The sequence below is a fragment of the Anneissia japonica genome, unplaced genomic scaffold, assembly GCF_011630105.1.
Source record: "Anneissia japonica isolate Jap-2015-1 unplaced genomic scaffold, ASM1163010v1 scaffold1951_len603592_cov169, whole genome shotgun sequence".
In the NCBI taxonomy this organism is placed as follows: Eukaryota; Metazoa; Echinodermata; class Crinoidea; order Comatulida; family Comatulidae; genus Anneissia; species Anneissia japonica.
In genome coordinates this window covers 190,664-208,895 of record NW_022741522.1, presented here as the reverse complement: position 1 = coordinate 208,895, position 18,232 = coordinate 190,664, and the positions used below count along the sequence as shown (strand labels likewise).

General features: G+C 34.5%; 2 long non-coding RNA genes and 1 pseudogene across 2 annotated transcripts in view; 1 reads left to right on the top strand and 2 right to left on the bottom strand.

Moving 5' to 3' along the window:
* Positions 1 to 222: 222 nt before the first annotated feature.
* On the bottom strand, positions 223 to 2,466 carry LOC117118722 (annotated as a pseudogene).
* A 4,295-nt stretch (positions 2,467 to 6,761) lies between these two features.
* Positions 6,762 to 15,251, top strand: LOC117118729. The gene is made up of 3 exons (XR_004447087.1): positions 6,762 to 6,917; positions 12,475 to 12,542; positions 13,591 to 15,251. It is a non-coding gene; the product is annotated as an uncharacterized LOC117118729 (long non-coding RNA).
* The window catches only part of LOC117118728, a 9,425-nt gene continuing 6,055 nt past the window's right edge, over positions 14,863 to 18,232 (bottom strand). The window contains exons 3-4 of the long non-coding RNA XR_004447086.1: positions 16,752 to 16,835; positions 14,863 to 15,624 (exon numbers count right to left, since the gene is read on the bottom strand). This is a non-coding gene — a long non-coding RNA (uncharacterized LOC117118728). The remainder of the gene's footprint in view (positions 15,625 to 16,751; positions 16,836 to 18,232) is intronic.

Here is an 18,232-nt window from a genome sequence, read left to right as displayed (position 1 = left end):
ATATAATTTGAGATTTTAACTTGTGATTGAATGTAAAAGAAATGCGAATATAGAAAAATTAATTACAGAAGCACTTCATTCAGCCAGCAGATTATTACACAGCCTGTGTGTTTCTTCTGTATATGATTAACCTTCTTCTTTATTATCCAAAACAAAATATTTTTATTACATTTACAATGAAAACAAATACAATTGTAGATTTGAGGTTGAAAAAAATCTATATTTAATAATTGAATATATTTACACTTTTGCCACCATTATTTGCTACTGCAACTCTCCTTGGATGATGTGAAATGATGCACACTCCATATGGATAATAGATTCCATCTTCTGGTTTATCAATTTTTTTAATGAAATTTCCATCACTACTGAATAGCTGCAGTTTGTGGTCACTTGATATAATGATGTTGTCATCTTCATCAACTACTACTCCACGTGGATACATCACCTTACCATTTTCATCACCTGCTTCAACAAGGACTTTCAAGAACCTTCCCTCATTATCAAATAGCTGTAGTCCTTGATTTTGATAATACAATATAAGGAGATGTCCTTGATTTGTAAAAGTAACATCATAAACCCTACATATTTTACTTTCTTGGTTGCTTTTTGACCCTATCTGGTGTTTAATCTTGTCATTATCAAAGTCAAACATGCAGACATAGTCTGATCCGTAATCTCCAACATACACAAGATTTGATGTCTCATCCACATGGATATCGGATGGACTTAATAATACTCCCTGACCAATTGATTTGACCACCTGACCATTCATATTGCATACACTGATGCATTTATTACCCAAATCACTGAATGTTATGTTGCCATTCTTCATTTTAAACATTCTGTTAACTTTCACACTTTGTGGTAGTGTGACCGTACCAATATATAACCCTGATTGCTTGTACTTCAGAATTTCATTTTCGCGACATGAAACCAGCAAGCAATCATCTTCACCCTTAACTACATCTCTAACATGATCATTGTTTACTGGTAATTGAATGGTATTTAATACTAATCCTTCCTTTTCTACTTTGACTATCAGTGGTGACTGCTTGATTGGTTTACCATAAGTGCTCACATCAAGTTTCCAAACACCTGGACTTGAGCATTTACCTGTCACAAAATAATCTTCCATCTCATCTACTTCAACTTGTGTGATGTTGGTTTCTCCTGTAGGCTGTGTCCATATTGCCCTTAGTTGGTTTGCATGTATTTCACACTCATCTGTTTTGATCACTTTGACAGCAATTACCTGACCTGGTGACACAGATTCCTCCCCCTTTAAGGTAAAACAGTCTGCTGCCCTCATGTGCGAATGTGATATATACCCAATATTGCATTGTTGGAATAAAGAATTGTGATGCTCATGAAATTTAATTTTTCCATCATCATTCAGATCTGTCTTTGGCAATATGTTTATTCTATCCTTCAGTGCTGTAATTATTGTTTCACTTGATTGCATTGCTGTTGCTTCATCACTCTTTAATAACTGGTTAAGAAAACTCAGTTTTGTATTAATATCAGATATTGTTGCTTTCAATTCACTAATTTGTACATCATTTACCTTCCTTTTTTGTTTGTAGATTGTCTTTACTTCAGTTTTAATTTTTCCTCCATTTTCTTCTATTTTCCTTATCATCACTTGTATATGCTTGTCAATATCTCTCAAACACGTATCTTTACTTTCTCCTAATTTTGTACCATTTTTAATAACAACTTTAAGGCAATCTTGCAATATGTTTTTCTTTAAATGTTTGAAATGCTTCTGAAATGCTGATTGGTTTGTGTTTTCCTTCCCATTCCTTGTGGTCCATAATTGTACAATTAACACAAATGGGAATTTTACAACTTGTACAGTAAAATTCCAAAGGTTTAGTGTGAAGAAAACACTGCGGCCGATGTAATGAAGCTTTTTGTGTGGGACAAAAAGCTTCATTGCGTGATCGTAAATTCTCCACTGAATGTAGCTTGTGATTTGCAAAGAGCCTGAAGTCTCTGTGATGATCACTACAGGCAGAGCACAAGTACTGCCTGCATTCCTGGCAGTAGTATTCAGACTTCCCTTTTTTACAAACACATTTTGTCTGATCTCTTTCTGGCAATTGTTCAATAGTTTCTAATAAGTTATTTATAAAAGTATTTGGTGGAAGCTTCTGAAGCCCGCCCTCTGGAAGGCGGTATGATTTTGAGCATGTTGGGCAAGTCAGCTTACCCTTCACCTTAACCCAATCTTCAAGACATGCCAAACAGAAACTATGAAGGCAGTCGAGTAATTTAGGATTTTGAATTCTCTTAAAGCAGATAGTACACTCTAGGACCTTCTCATCAACATTTTCCAGAAACTGATTCAGCTCACTTGTAGCCATTTTGAAGTAAAATCCTGTGAATTACAAATTATTTGTATGAGCTAGTATTGTACAGGTAATAATCAAGATACAAAATAATCATTTAATTTTGATGATGATGGGCCAGGCCACTGGTGCTTGTCGGTAGATGTGGCTGGTGCCATTTTTATTTAAGCTATATCTTACCAGCTCTGGCAGAACCAGCAATTTGTTGGAAAAATTCAAAATTGGGTTTTGGTGTTTTTGGATTCTGTATGAATTTGATGGAAATTGGTTGAGTATTAACAAATGAATATTCATTGGATATCAGACATGTAGGTCTTAAAACACAGATTCCAAAGGTTCCAAAATCAATAGTTATTGATTTGTATTTTTTAAATAATTTTAATATACTTTATTTACATTTAGTGATTGATGTTTTGCAGAAATATTCTTTACTATACTGTGTCTTCTTTTATAAAATGCCAACACATAAAAATGTTCAAAATTCTGATTCTTGAACATTTTTATGTGCTTCTGGGAAATCAGAAATCACAAACTGAGGATTGGTCATATACCATACTTGTGCAAATATGCACCTGGGTGCTTATTAAAATATAGTTTGCAATCTTTAAGAGACACTTATTCAGGGCACTTATTCAAACGGAGCGCTTGTTCGCGCTATTACAATATATCCAAACATTTTGGTTTTGGCTCTCAGCTTTATAGATTGAGTCCAATCCTATAGGAATTCTATTGAATATTTTCAAAATAAAAATACTTCCTAATCTGTTTTAAATTTACAAAATAATATGGTATGCTTATTGATTTTATGGTCTGCAGGAGCATACCTTTGAATTTTAAATAATGTATGATGAAAAGAACGGCCCTACACATAGCCAGGTGTTTCAATTGATTTTTCAGTCTGACAAATAAATATCCACTGACTGGAACATTCTTAAAAGGTACCGTAGCCTAAAGAAATATATTAACGATAAGTGGGTTTTTTTGTTTCTAATTTTCCTTTAAATCATTTAGTTATTTAAATAGGCCCTTTCCTACTGAACAACATAAATTAATGAGATGTTTACCTTAAAGTTCTCAGTTCAACCTAATGTAGAGTACAAGTAAAATGTCTCCGACAATAGAAATGGGTTTTTCCAGGTTTATCTGTGACCTAGCATAGATCGATATTGATTGTGCAGTAAACCGTGTCTTCAATGAATGAGACTATTGAACTGTTTTTAATTTCAATAGTCATAGAATAATTGAACAAAGTCGCATCAAAAAGCTTTTCATTTTTTCCTCATAATTATTCTCAATCACTTTTCCGCTTATTTTCTCCCAGTTCTTTTTCCTCATCTATTTTTTGTCTTCTCATCTCTTTTACTGTCCATATCCTCTAGTTCTCCATTTGTTTCTTTTCTTTTCTTCTCCTATTTAGGTCAGAACCTAAAAAATTATTTAAAATTTTTTGGTTTGTACCTAGAAAAACCTGACCGAGTTCGAACTGTTTTATAACCCGTAACATCCTGGAGCCTACAGGAGACATCCTCCAAGCTGAAATGACTGTGATTAGTGATATTGGAAAGTACCGAAGATGTACTACTGTTTGAAACGAGCTGCAAACCAATGCAATCTTTAACGTATCGGTAAACTTGGCACAGCCTCAGTTTATGATGATGATGGTGTTTACAGCTAATAAACAAATATCATTGCATTTCGTTGGTCAATTCTTTATTCAGTTTCTCCAGAATTTCAAATGTTGGATTGTTATTTTTTTTTATAGAAGTACTCTTCATTTAGCAAAGTAAAACACAATTTCTAAAATATTTGATTTCATTACAGTACATTCGCAAACATAAACTTCCATCAGAGATAACTTTTTGAAATATATATTTTCTCCAAAAGTCAAATGAGTTATAGATGATTTTATTACAGTGCTAAAGTTCTCTTGCCATTTGTTTTGTAAAATTATTAATACAACACCAGTAGGCCTTTTAGATAATTGGATAACATTGAAAGTTACATCAATAAATAATGATGATGATGATGATATAGGGATAATGATGATGATCATCATCATGGTCATGTTGATGACGACAACGGAAACGACGGCGGATAATGAAGATGAACCATAGTGTCCATTAAAAGCTCATCATTTATCTGTCAACACTATTAAAGTTTGTGACAAAAAAGGTGTGGTATGCCCATATTTGGGTGTAATATGACATCACCATACCCACATTTTGCATACATCACAAACTGTCACATGAATTTAGGTATTGTGGACAGAACATTAGACAAAACTACTGACAAAATGATGACAGATCTGCTTGGTATACTTTCCCAATGCTCTGTCAACTTTTCCAAAAAACATTTCCAATACTGTCAACTGTTAATTTTGTACATTCCTTATATCAGCATTCTGTAAACTGATACCACAAATTCTGCCATGCGACTAGATTCCAGTCCCTAAATTTTGTCTTAATCAGTAAAAAACTAAAATATATCGATTTTGGCACTAATGGCGTTCCATAAACCCGTATACAACGACCGACCTACAAATACTGTACATGAATATTATCAATTAGCCAGACGCTGGTGGCGCTCTTTGGAATTATCTAACCAAGAACCAAGACACCCAATTCGAGACTTGCGGCCCATATATTTTATTGAGAATACATCCGCCACTACTATTGACATCATAACCAATGATTTCAAATCAGGTATTATCACTACTGACATCTCTGATCATCTTCCTATCTTCATAATCACTGATATACCTATAACCCCACCCAAACGTAAGGCAATACATCAATTAGACTAATTAATGAACACTCAATAAAAATGCTGATGAGGCTTACACTATATTTATTAATAAGTTAAACTTATTGATTCTTCCATCCCGTTAATTAATGTTAAACGAGATAAGAAAGGAATTTTACGATCTATCAATAAAAAGAATAAGCTATAACTATATCGTGATATCCATTACGTTATGGTAATCAAAATATATAGAAGTAAGCTCAATCATCGTTAGGTTTTGTAAGCGTAAATATTACTCTGATCGTTTATACGACTCCCGTCACCACTCACGAAGAAACTGGATTATTCTAAATGAGTTACTTGGTAAAACCAAAACTAATGTTATCCCGGATACTGACAACAGTGCACACACCCGTATATCGCTGATGTATTTAACAACCACTTTAATACAATTTAGGGGCGGATTTAGGGGGGACCCCTTTTTGGGAGGTCAAAAAACAAAGAAAGGAAAAGAAAAAAAAGGATAGCCCAGAACGCCTCAAATGTTATTTTCGGGCGTCTAGAACACAAACATTTCGAGGGGGCATGCATCCGGACCCCCTAGGGTGGTGTTGTCTCGTCGGCCCAACATTCGCCCCCCCCCCCACTTTTGGACATCTCTGGATCCGCCCATGCAATTGGTGTCAAACTCGCTGACAAAATTAATTGTAATAGTAATGCTAATTTGAATGATTATTTAAAAGGAAACTATGTAAATTCACTTTTTCTTCTACTGATATGGAAGAAATTGTCAAAATTTTATCTAAAAATGAAATACTCAAATTCTGAAAGTGCTGATGCAATTACAAGTAAAATTCTGAAGTGTATTATCCAATATCCATAGAGAAAAAAAAATATCTATTTTCTCTATGATTATCCTATCTACTGCTTCTCTTATCAGTCATATATTTAATTTGTCTCTCTGCTCTGGTGTAGTTCCCACGCTAACTAAAATTGCAAGACTTTTTCCAATATACATATCAGGAGATAAAAATGATTTAAACAATTATAGGCATATATCTATATTGCCTCCAATTCTCTAAGATTCTTGAACGAATAGTTTGTAACAGACTTTATGCATATTTTGCAGGGATGGCGCCAGCGGGGAGGGGGACAGGACCACCTCCCCGTCGGAGAAGGCTCCCCCAACACCGTCGGGGAGAAAAAGCACAATTCGTCGGGGGAAAAAAATTATGTGTATTTTCTGAAACATATGTAACAGTATGAAACTGAATACGTAAGATGAAGTATATATATATATGTATACGTATATGTGTATATATATATGTATATATATTATATAACATTTATTTGATCATATATTTATGGCACTCCTGTCTTCCTCGGCCATTAACATATCATAAGCCAGTTTTTGTAGTCAAATGTAAATTAATGATTTCTTTTTAGTTGGAAGAAGTTGATTTCTTTAATCCCTTAAAATGAGATATTCATTGAATTCTTAAGGGTTTTTTTTTTTCCTTTTTTGTTTGTTTGGTTGTTTGTTTTTTAGCACGGACGTACAATACTAAGATTGCCGTTCGGTTCCTCTACCAAAACACCGAAATGAGACACTACTGGTTTAAGGGCCTGGGAGCGCTTTTTTGGTAACATGTTGGCTATTTACACATGTAATCTTTATTTATAATTATACGGATTGTCGTGGGTTGTTTAATTCCAAGAAAGGCAACAATTATAACATTTGAAAACGTTCATAAATCGCTTTGAAATTTATAATTTTGTTCAATAATAAACGTGGAATATTTCAAGACACCAGGTTTGAATGTAAGTAGAGAACAGTTACGGTTTTTAAGGCAATAGTTTAGGTCGAACAAGGTGCGTGGTACTAGGCCCTCGTAGGTAGGTAGGTAGGTAGGCTGGCTAGGCGGTTGTCGAGTGTTGTTGTAGTAGATCACCTTCAGTATGGTTCGCGACCCACGGGAATGTGTGGATGGGTCACATGGATCATCTGATCTCTTCGGGTTGTATTATTTGCTAATCCTGAAGTGTTGTTAGGGTGGTATTTATACTGTGATTTTGTTTTGTTTCTATTTCAATTTATCACATGAGTAGTAATAAATGATAGTAATGCAGTAATTTGCTTGCCTTAGAGTACATAATAAGTAGGGATAGGCATAGTAAGTGCTACCTACAGTACAGTAATTTTTCACGAAGTATTTTTGTAATGATTATAGTTAGGGCGCAGCCTTCGAACCCTAACATAGGCAAGTTCGAGTTTTAGCCTGCAAGATAAACACTTTGTAATTATAATAAGAATTTTAATAGGGTGAGTGGTGGTCGAAAGGAGTTTAACATGACCTTCAACGTAGAAGGGTCTGCATATTGAAAACTTGGTCACATCTGAGTTGGCATGCCCCCACACACGCCGTTAAGCACAAGAAAAGCACAAGAAAAGCCAAGAATATTGCATAAGGTGGGCTAAATTCGAGCATTGTTGTCCAATACACTTAAACTTCCTATGGGTTCACATGGAATTTGAAAGTAAATATATTATCTACTTTCTTTTTCGAATGATGCTAAATTCAATCACCTTCTTAAATATTTGGAATGCACTTTTGAACAGGAAACATGCATTCTGTTCCTTGTAGAATAGGAAATGGGCGTGATTTGTGTCGATTTAGAAGAGGTCCACCTCACTAAATCAAGCCTCAAACATAAACAAGATAGATGTCAACAGGGCCAGGTCGAAATAATAGTATATTTAATACCCTTTCTTGTAATATTCACGTATAAGACGGCAAGGCTTAAAATTGCAAAGTAAGGTAAAAAAAACAGGGGGGGGGGGTGGTCGTCTTATATGTAACACATGACATACAAATACTAGATTTTTGAAATCATGTTCATCTTACATGCAGTGGCGGCACCAGCGGGGTGGCAGGGTGTCTTAAGCCCCCCACCGGACAGGTCAAGCCCCCTCCCCCGAGCTCTCTCCTATCGTCCAGAGAATTCCTACCTACGAAGGATACCAGCGATGCTATTTGCACATTCAAGGGATTTGAATTTACCGGTCACCATAAAAGTACGTTTTCACTATGGATATAACCTCTCTGTACATGTACTGTATACCTATTGCTGATGGATTCACTGCTATTCAACACTTCCTAGACCGTGACAACCGTATCCTGCTCTACCTCCACCATAATACGACTTGCTGAACTCGTTCTGAAAATCACATCGTTTGAATTCAATGGTAACCAACTACCAACAAATATCCAGTGTCGCTATGGGAACCAAAATGGGACCAAGTTTCGCTTGCTTGTTTGTTGGATTGTTGGAGCAACATATCTTTGAATTGTATGATGGCACCAAGTTCGATATGTTTAAACTCTACATTGACGACTGCGTGGGAACAGCATCCTGTCACTACGACGAACTCACTCGCCTTATATCCTATGTTAATGACTACCATCTGGCAATTAACCCTTTCGCTGCGTGAAAATAATTTATTTTAAAATTGTTCCTGAACTGCAGGTGCCCTCTATAGTTGTTTCTATGAACTGGAGGCGATTTTTTTTTCAGTACGAAACATTTGCATGAAACTCCACTAGGGCCGTCTCGGATTGATTCAACTTGAGTTTGATATACGAAAAAGAGCAGGCACTTCGCAATGTCGTGACGCTCGAGTATTCTATTACCTTTACTGTACTGTTCTTTATTTACCTACGGCAAGCCTATAAAATCTTACCGATTTATGGGATGTAGGCTACGTCTGTAACTAACTGTGAGCTTCTTGTATGTTTGTTATCAAATGTACTACAACAACAGCTAGTATCCCCTTCTATAGTAGTACCAGTGATAAATAGGTACATCTATCAAAGGCTAGAGCAAAAGAGGCTAAATAATGGGCCTAGTGGAACGGCCTAGTTCCAAGCTGAGTTAGGTCCTACCTGCTAGCCCCTCTCCCCCCCCACCCACCTTCCGCCAGACTAGGCCCCTAGGTTCCTAGGCCTGACACGACAGTCACGCTTCGCATGCCATTGACTGAAATTTTGAACAAAATTTAAAACATGAAATTAAAATGGGACAATGAGTGAAAAAATAATTAATATAATAAATTAAATATATCACATTAATGAACTTGGCCTAAGCCTTGTAATGTAATTAATATTAAATAATAACAATAATATTAACAATAATAATAATTATAAATAACCATATATAATTTCGCCATTAATTAACTTAGCCTAAGCCTTGTAATCAAGAAGCCTTAGGCCTATAATCCAAACTCCCTGCCTTAATTTTTAGTAATTCTAGGCGGAAGCAGGTCAACTCGGCCCCAAGTCAACTCGGCCCCAGTCATCTCAGCCCAAAGTCAATACGGCCCCATGTCAACTCGACCCCAGGTCAACTCGGCCCCATGTCAACCAACCCCAAGTCAACATGGCCCCAAGTCTATATTGTTAATATATTATTAGCTATTTTATATATCTTTGTATAATTTTTATTAATATCATTTTAATATTATTTTTATTAATGCAGTTTTAATTATTGTAAGTGCATGTAAATGAAACGAAATAACAAAGGCAACGATTTAAGAACACTTTAATTTTGGCTTTGCATTCCTCTTGGTAAATATTCAATAAATACCGTACGCAGTAAATTAGGGCCGAGTTGACCTGGGGCTGAGTTGAATTGGGCCGAGTTGACTCGAATTCGTCATGACAGATTAATAAGCAATTATCCAAAACCGCGGCCAACTAAAAAATTAAAATGTGCACAGTATGTAACTCAAATTGGGCCTAACACTTTTTATTATTCGTGCAGCAAAATCAAGTAATACATATTTTTTTAAACGACCCATTATTTTAGAATGGCCTGTGTTTTTTTTTCAAAATCAGACAGCGAGCAGCAATCCTGTATCTCAGAAGTTTTGTAGACGTTTATCTTTGGTTGATGACCTTTTGACCTCCAGAATTGCGATTTTCGAGTTGAGTCAGTGGAGTTTCATGCAAATGTTTCGTACGGAAAAAAAAATCGCGAACTGGTGATTTCTACTGAATTATTTCTACTGAATTATATGGAGTAATGACTAATTGTTGCGAAAAACTCATCTTGCAGCGATTTGTGGGAATTTTTTTTTCACGATTCTGCCAACAAACATGGATTTTTGTCTGTTTTAGAATAGAATGATGAAAATAATTCAAACTATTGATTTTTTTTAAATTCATTTTATGTATCATCACCATTATCCAGTGAAAAAAAAAAGCATCCCATAAGAATTTCTGTCTTTTTTTTGACAGATTTATGAAAATATGGCCACCCCAAGGTCACAATGCCACCTAATTAAAAATTCCAATTTCTATTTTTTCCAATAGGCCAACCTTTTTCCCACCCCAACACACAATTTCACAATAACCTCTTTTAGTCTTTTTTTGGCATTTATTTAAAAATAACCTTCCTAAAAAAGGCCCAGCAGTGAAAGGGTTATTAAAGTTCACTTTTCTACCACCAAAGTTGCATTCCTGGACATGGAACTATCTATATCTGATAATAGTATGTCAACTACCATCTGCTATAAACCAACAGATGCACATACCTTCGTATAATTCATCTCATCCCAGCTCATGTAAACAAGGTATTCCGTATTCACAACTACTGCGACTACAAAGAATTTGCAGTGATGACCATGACTTCTCTAATCAAGCTGCCAAGATGATGTCATTTTTTAATCAAAGGGGATAGCCTAGCCTACTGTACATCTGTCACTAATCAAGCTCTTCATCATATTACTGGCACGAAACGACGCTCTGAAACCAACTGCTGCTTCATCTACTGACAGAGTTCCACTTATTATGACATTTCACCCAACCACTACCAAAGTTGCAAGAATCATCAAGAAAAATTACAACATAATCCAGATAGATCCATCCACTAGAGAGATATTGCAGCTTCCTCCAATGTGCCTATTGCCGTGATGCCAGTGTTCGCGACCAACCTGTGCACACCTCGCTTCAATCACCCTCTGAAAGGCCAAAAGGTTTGACTGCTTCTTGTCTTCGATCGAGGTGTATAAGACATGTAAACACATTATATCACTTGATGAACTTGTCATTACAGACTCTTTTAGTTGTATTTCTACTAATGTCATTTATGGCATAATTTGTAACTTGATATATACAGGAGAGACAAAAGGTCGTATTGCTGATCGTTTTATGAAACACCTTAGATCTATAATATGCTTACGAATGCCTGGTTTACCAGTTGCTTCTCATTTTTCTCATAACCATAAACAGTGACGATATACAAATTACTGGTGTTGTTTTATGTAAAAGGATCTGATATCTCTAGGAAAGAATTAGAGCAGAAAATCATATATAAATTTAAGGCACGTTACATCCTGCCGGCATTAATGTTTCTTTATATTAATTTATGTTCATTGCATTATATATCCATATTCTCATATTTATATTTATTTCTGCATGTTAGTTTCTGTCTGTTAGTTTACATGACTCATTCGATTGCTACTGTATTGTTTTTTGATTTGATTATGTTCACACCTGCTATTCTTTTTCTGTTAGCTTGTACGCTATTCGTTTTCGCTCTCAGTCACTCATCCTACAGTACGTCTGCATTGATTGTACTTATTTTTGCTTTTCTCTATCAGTAACGACAGTACTGACAGTGGCAGTGCCAGCATCTGAAATCTGTGGGGAGGGGGATGCATGTGAAGGGAAAAGTATGATTTGGGGGTGGGGGTGAAGGTCTCCATCGAGAACAAAATGGGCATGGTCAGGTGTTGATTATAATGTTTCAAAAGTGGAGCTGCTGAAAAAATTACAATTTAGGGGTTTTAGAGGCTTATTTATCAATTTACTATACATAGAGAATACACAATGTTTTTTCTCCCTGATAAGTTGTGGTTTTTCTTTTTTTAATTGGGTGGGTGGGGGGAGGAAATTTCCCCCGGTAGCCGTGCTACCACTGGAAATAATTGGATCAACAGACCTTCAAAACCTTGTAAATAACAGGGAACTACTGTATGGAAAAACTTTGTTGAGGGCGCAGTAGCAAAGCCTATCAATGGCGGACAAACGTAATAGATACTGTAGATGCGCATCCCCCTATACTGTACTGTAGATATAGAAAAGCCAACCCTCTATCAATTATCCTGCACCTCATTATGCTCGATATATATAGTCTTCGTCTTTAGCCTTATGTACTGGAACTAATAGCCTATTGTACAATGCAACACTACTGAGCTTCTTCAAATTTTCATTTACTCATATTTCCCGTATTACACGGCACTTGTTTGAAATAAATGGAATATTTTTTATTGTAATTTGTAAAGTTATTACTTATTTCTAAATATTCAATATTTCAGAATATGAAAAAGATTGTGTGATCGTCAAGCCATGAGTACACCACCACTATGCACCTTGCATGCAACAGGTAAGGAAATGATTTTCTACTGTAATTCTAAGAAAGTGAACATTACTTGTTAATACAGTACTTCGATTAAAGTACCAGGTTTAAAATTAATTCTATAATAAGAGAGAAAAACAGAATAAATTTCTTACTATGATCATCTAATCATAAATTTTCTAATTAATTAAATTTTATAATAATATTAACATTTTTAAGATATTGGTGAAAATTTTATTAATTTGTTACTATTTCATTTATATTAAATTAGTCTGGTATAAAATGTTGGAAAGCTTATTGCAGTGCTTCGTATACAGTATGTATTAAGAAAGGCATTAATGACCAGATTAGATTAGATTTCTTTAAAAAATTTTGTTTTATAAAATTGATTTGCTTCTTTAAATCCATTAAATAATAATTAAAAACTAGTTAATTGATTGTGATCATGGAAGTAGCTTGATGCCTACTGTACAAGAATAACTAATAAAATTCACCAAAGATCGTCAAATATCCATAGCTTTCTTGGCGGCCTTTGTCCACCAGCCTAGAGACTCGCTTTGGGCAGATTTTGGTACCATCACGCAGATTGCATATCTAGGGGGTGAGCACACCCCTCCAAAAAAGTCATGCATCCCCTACCCGATCTCCCCCACCCCCTCTCAAGTTGCACTCACCCCTAAAAATCACAGTCAAGTAGTTAAAGATCCTTAAAATCACCTTACTGTACTGGAACTTAGCACATTATGCAATGCAACACTACAGAACTTCTTCAAATTTACATTTACTCATATTTCCCCTATTTACACAGCACTTGTTTGTAAATAAATTGAATATTTTTTATTGTAATTTGTAAAATTATTACTTATTTTTAAATATTCAATATTTCGGAAAAACTTATAAGCAATTAAAATTCTACTTGCATATTCAAAAGTTAAATTTGTTAAGTCTGTATATTATGTATCTTGTAAATGACTGCTGTAATCTTATTTAAGTAGATGATATTATTGTAATACTTCGCAGTTATATAATTGTGTAATTGCACTATCATATAATTCTTGTTCTCTATATTTTCCAGGAAACACAGGCACATGTTTATTGTGGATTTTCGAAGACAAGCATTCAGTAAGAGTTTGTTATTGCATGAAGCAGATAAACAATTGGATGTCCAGTCAGATTTGTTGGAAGATTGGATAACTAAAGTTGATAAACTGGGGCAAACCTAAGCTGTATAGAAGGTTGAGCAAAGAAATACATTGTGGGAAATCATTACTGATTAGTTTGAACCCTGGTAACTGAAGCTATAGCAACATCACACTGAGAGAAAGCGTGGAAGTCAAATTTTAACTATAGAAATGAAGAAATGAACTTTGAGAAACAGACTAATTTATTTGAATTATGTAGTGTACAGTAATACTGGTACTTGAAGCTTAGTGAACTCTGATGAATAGAGATGAAGCAGATAAATTGTGGAAAGTCTAAAACCACAACAGACATTTGTTGTGCATTCATAGAATGAATGATTATGAATTGAAGTACTATTTGCCAAGTGAAGTTTGTGATGTATTAAGTAAAGAAGTGTTGACCTTTTTAAAGTACTGAAGTTTTTGTCTGATTCTGGACCTAGTTAAAAAGAATGTTGGTCCAATTCTGAACTTAATTTAAAAGGTTGCTTCTTCTGGACTTAAAATGACTTATAGATAAAATTCTGAATTTTAGTTAAAATGTTGGTCCAATTCTGGTCTGTAGAGTAGTGTAAATTATTGGTCCTATTCTGGACTTAGTTAAGATGTTGGTCCAATTCTGAACTTTCAGTTAAAATTCTGGAATTAGTGTAAATAACTGGTCCTATCTTGGACTTAGTGTAAAATATTGGTCCAATTTTGGACTTAGTGTACGTGTAAATGGTTGAGTTCTATTCTGGAATAATATAAAATTCAGGACTTAATGTAAATGGTTGAGTCCTATTCTGGAATAATTTAAAATTCAGGACTTAGTGTAAATGGTTGAGTCCTATTCTGGACTTTAATAGTGTACATATACAGTAAATGGTTGAGTCCTATTCTGGACTTAGTTAAATTAATGTAAATTGTTGAGTCCTATTCTGGACTAATTTAAAATTCAGGACTTAATGTAAATGGTAGAGTCCTATTCTGGACTTATTAAATATTCTGGACTTAGTGTAAATGGTTGAGTCCTATTCTGGACTTAGTTAAATTAATGTAAATTGTTGAGTCCTATTCTGGACTAATTTATAATTCAGGACTTAATGTAACGGTAGAGTCCTATTCTGGACTTAGTTAAAATTCTGGACTTTAGTGTAAATGGTTGAGTCCTATTCTGGACTTAGTTAAATTAATGTAAATTGTTGAGTCCTATTCTGGACTAATTTATAATTCAGGACTAAATGTAAATGGTAGAGTCCTATTCTGGACTTAGTTAAAATTCTGGACTTAGTAAATATTCAGGACTTTTAATGTAACGGTAGAGTCCTATTCTGGACTTAGTAAATATTCAGGACACATTCTGGACTTAGTAAATATTCAGGACTTATGTAAATGGTAGAGTCCTATACTGGACATAGTTAATATTCTGGACTTCGTGTAAATGGTAGAGTCCTATTCTGGACTTAGTTAAAATTCTGGACTTAGTAAAATATTCAGGACTTAATGTAACGGTAGAGTCCTATTCTGGACTTAGTTAAAATTCTGGACTTGAATAAAACTAATTGCAACAACATTTTCATTGTACTACAACTCTTTTGTAGCGTAATGTATTTCAAACAACACATACAATCCAATAAATGATAACGAAACTTTTTTGAAAATTTCGGCAGCATTTCGCGCATTAAGACAGTTGGGATTATCCAAGCGGAAGCGATCGCCTATCATAGGCGATCGGCTGGCGTGGAACCTACGCGCCACCCACCACCCTTGGCCCCGCTGAAAGATATATATGCCTCTCAGAAGTTGCTCTGGACTTGGTGTCAGTTCTCTAGTTTTCCTGAGTTTTGCAGTTTCAAGATGATTTCAATGAATATTCATCATTTTCTGCCTGGTAATATGGACTGCTGGTCTGGTTGTATATGCAAATGAATTCACTGTAGCAAGATCTGTAATTAAAAAACATTTTAAAAAAAGAATATTAGATTTAACCAACAAATATTTGGACTTTTCTTATTTTTTTAACTTTTTAAATAATTGCTAAATGACATGTTTTTATTTATTGAGAAAAATACTACATTTAATAACTTTATATAAATTTAACACCAACACCAGTTTGATAAAACCTGACTATAATATATCCCAAAGCAATGCTGGTTTAATGTACAGACCTTTCTTGGATAGTTCACAGTGAACTTTCCAGAATGGGGATTTACACATTGTAATATAGCAAACTCAGATATGAGATTGTAAATGCCTGATGAAAGATGAAATATTGTACAAATATATATTCATTTGTAACAAAAGCAAAAAAAAATACATTTTACTGTTGCTGAAGATTTCATAAGTCAAATTATTACATTATTATTATCAGGGGCCAATCCAGAGACAAAACCACCTTAAGAGGAAATTTTTGTTTTCTTGACCCCAGAAATAATCTCAGTTTGGGCAACAGATAATTTATTTTTCTTTCTTTTTAGTTTCGAATAGGGGCGTTAAATCCACCTCAATTATGAAAATTACACAATCACTACCACAGTAAATCCTGCACAAAAATAAAGATATTACAACTTAACTAACCTAAATTATTTAACTATTAATATAAATGCTCATAAAAATCACTACATGTATATCAAAGAAAATGCAGCAATATATAATTTTACAATACAAATCACAAATTAACCATGGCTATAAAATAACACTCGATACTAGGCCTACATCACAATTGAAAGAAGTGGTTTGGCGCAGTTGGGACAGTTTGGTTTCCCGAACTTGACATCAGGATTTCAATCCCTCACTGTGTGTTTAATTTGTGTCCTTGAGCAAGGTACATTATCTACATTGCTTCTCTCAACACAGGAGTAGTTTATGGGTACCTGGTGGGGTTAAATGCCAAAAAATGCTGATAATGGGATACTCCCCCTGGGAGCTTGAGTTTATGTTCCATAGGCGTTTAATCCAATGACCGGAGGTAATAATGCGAAGCACTTAAAGGGGGCTCGTTGGCTTTAATAAGTGCCATATAAAAGTCTAACATATTATTAATTTGAAAAAAATGAAATATCTTTCCACTTACCAACATCTTGTATTCTTGTGTTGTTATCCACTTTCTCACATAGCAGAACATGATGTTTCTTATGGTGTCACGTAAAGCTACCTGCTATACCAACATAAAATCAAAAACATAAATTAAAATTAAATAGATAAACAAGTGTCAAAATAACATTTATGAAGCAGAATTATGCGAATACGTTGGTTTGAATTGCAAGCAAAATATATTTTAAAATGGTCTTATACGGAGGACCTTAGCTGGTTACCAATTTAAATCATGAGTTAAATATTTTAATCATTGAATTAAAATGGAATGATATTTTTTTTAAAGTGTGTTTAACCTTTTTAAGCTGGTGGCCAGTTTCAATCTGTTGAGTCCAGTGGTGGGCTGACATAATTGTGTCCTTCCACATTTTTTTCAACAACAGCCCCACCTTTTCTCTTTTATTATAGGTCTACGAGTCTTCCTAAATTTACAGCCCTATTTTATGTACCCTTTGTTTTTCAACATCAACTACGATAGGCTAATATTTTGTTAAAATGAGGGAATATGGTAGCAAAGGGGAAAGTGTGCAAGATTAAAAAAAAAAAGTTGTACCTAACCAACCAACTAGAAATTTTCCAAGCAAAATAATAATATTAATACGAGTCTAATCTACGAGTCTTCCTAAATTTACAGCCCTATTATGTACCCTTTGTTTTTCAACATCAACTACGATAGGCTAATATTTTGTTAAAATGAGGGAATATGGTAGCATATAAGGGGAAAGTGTGCCAGATTTAAAAAAAAAAAGTTGTACAGTGTTCTCCCGAAGCCGTCTTAGCCGTCAATTTTACCGGTAAAAATAACCAACCAACCAGTAAAAATTTTGAGTTTGTAAAATTAAAAAAACTATTGATTAGGCTTAGGTAGTCCAGGCTGGCCCTCTTAATAAATTAACATCATTCCAGTCTATATCTACACTATGAATATGTGTTGTTGTGTCTTCAAGTCATTTAACCCAACTAAAAATGGGTAACGTACCTCACATTGTGCGCATTGCAATTTTTTATGGACAAATTTACAAGTAAAAATTTTTCAGTTGGGAGAACACTGTTGTACCTAACCAACCAACTAGAAATTTTCCGAGCAAAATAATAATATTAATAATAATAATAATAATAATAATAATAATAATAATGCGACATTTATATAGCCATCAGAGCGCTTTAAGTGTTACACTGTTGAAAAAGAAAAAAAAATTGACCCATAGTAGAATAGTGTACCTTTTAGTAGCTTCGTTCTATGGATTACTTTTCAAAATTATGACAATTTAGGGGTTTCAAAGGCTTTAATTAAACGATTTTATGGATACTAATATCTAGAAAATACATTTAATTTTTTTCTCCCACACAAATTGCAGTTTCCTTCCCAATCGGAGGGGTGCGCCAGGATCCACTGCTGTCTCTTATACACATCTAGATGTGTATAAGAGACAGGAATGATGTTAATTTATTAGGCTTAGG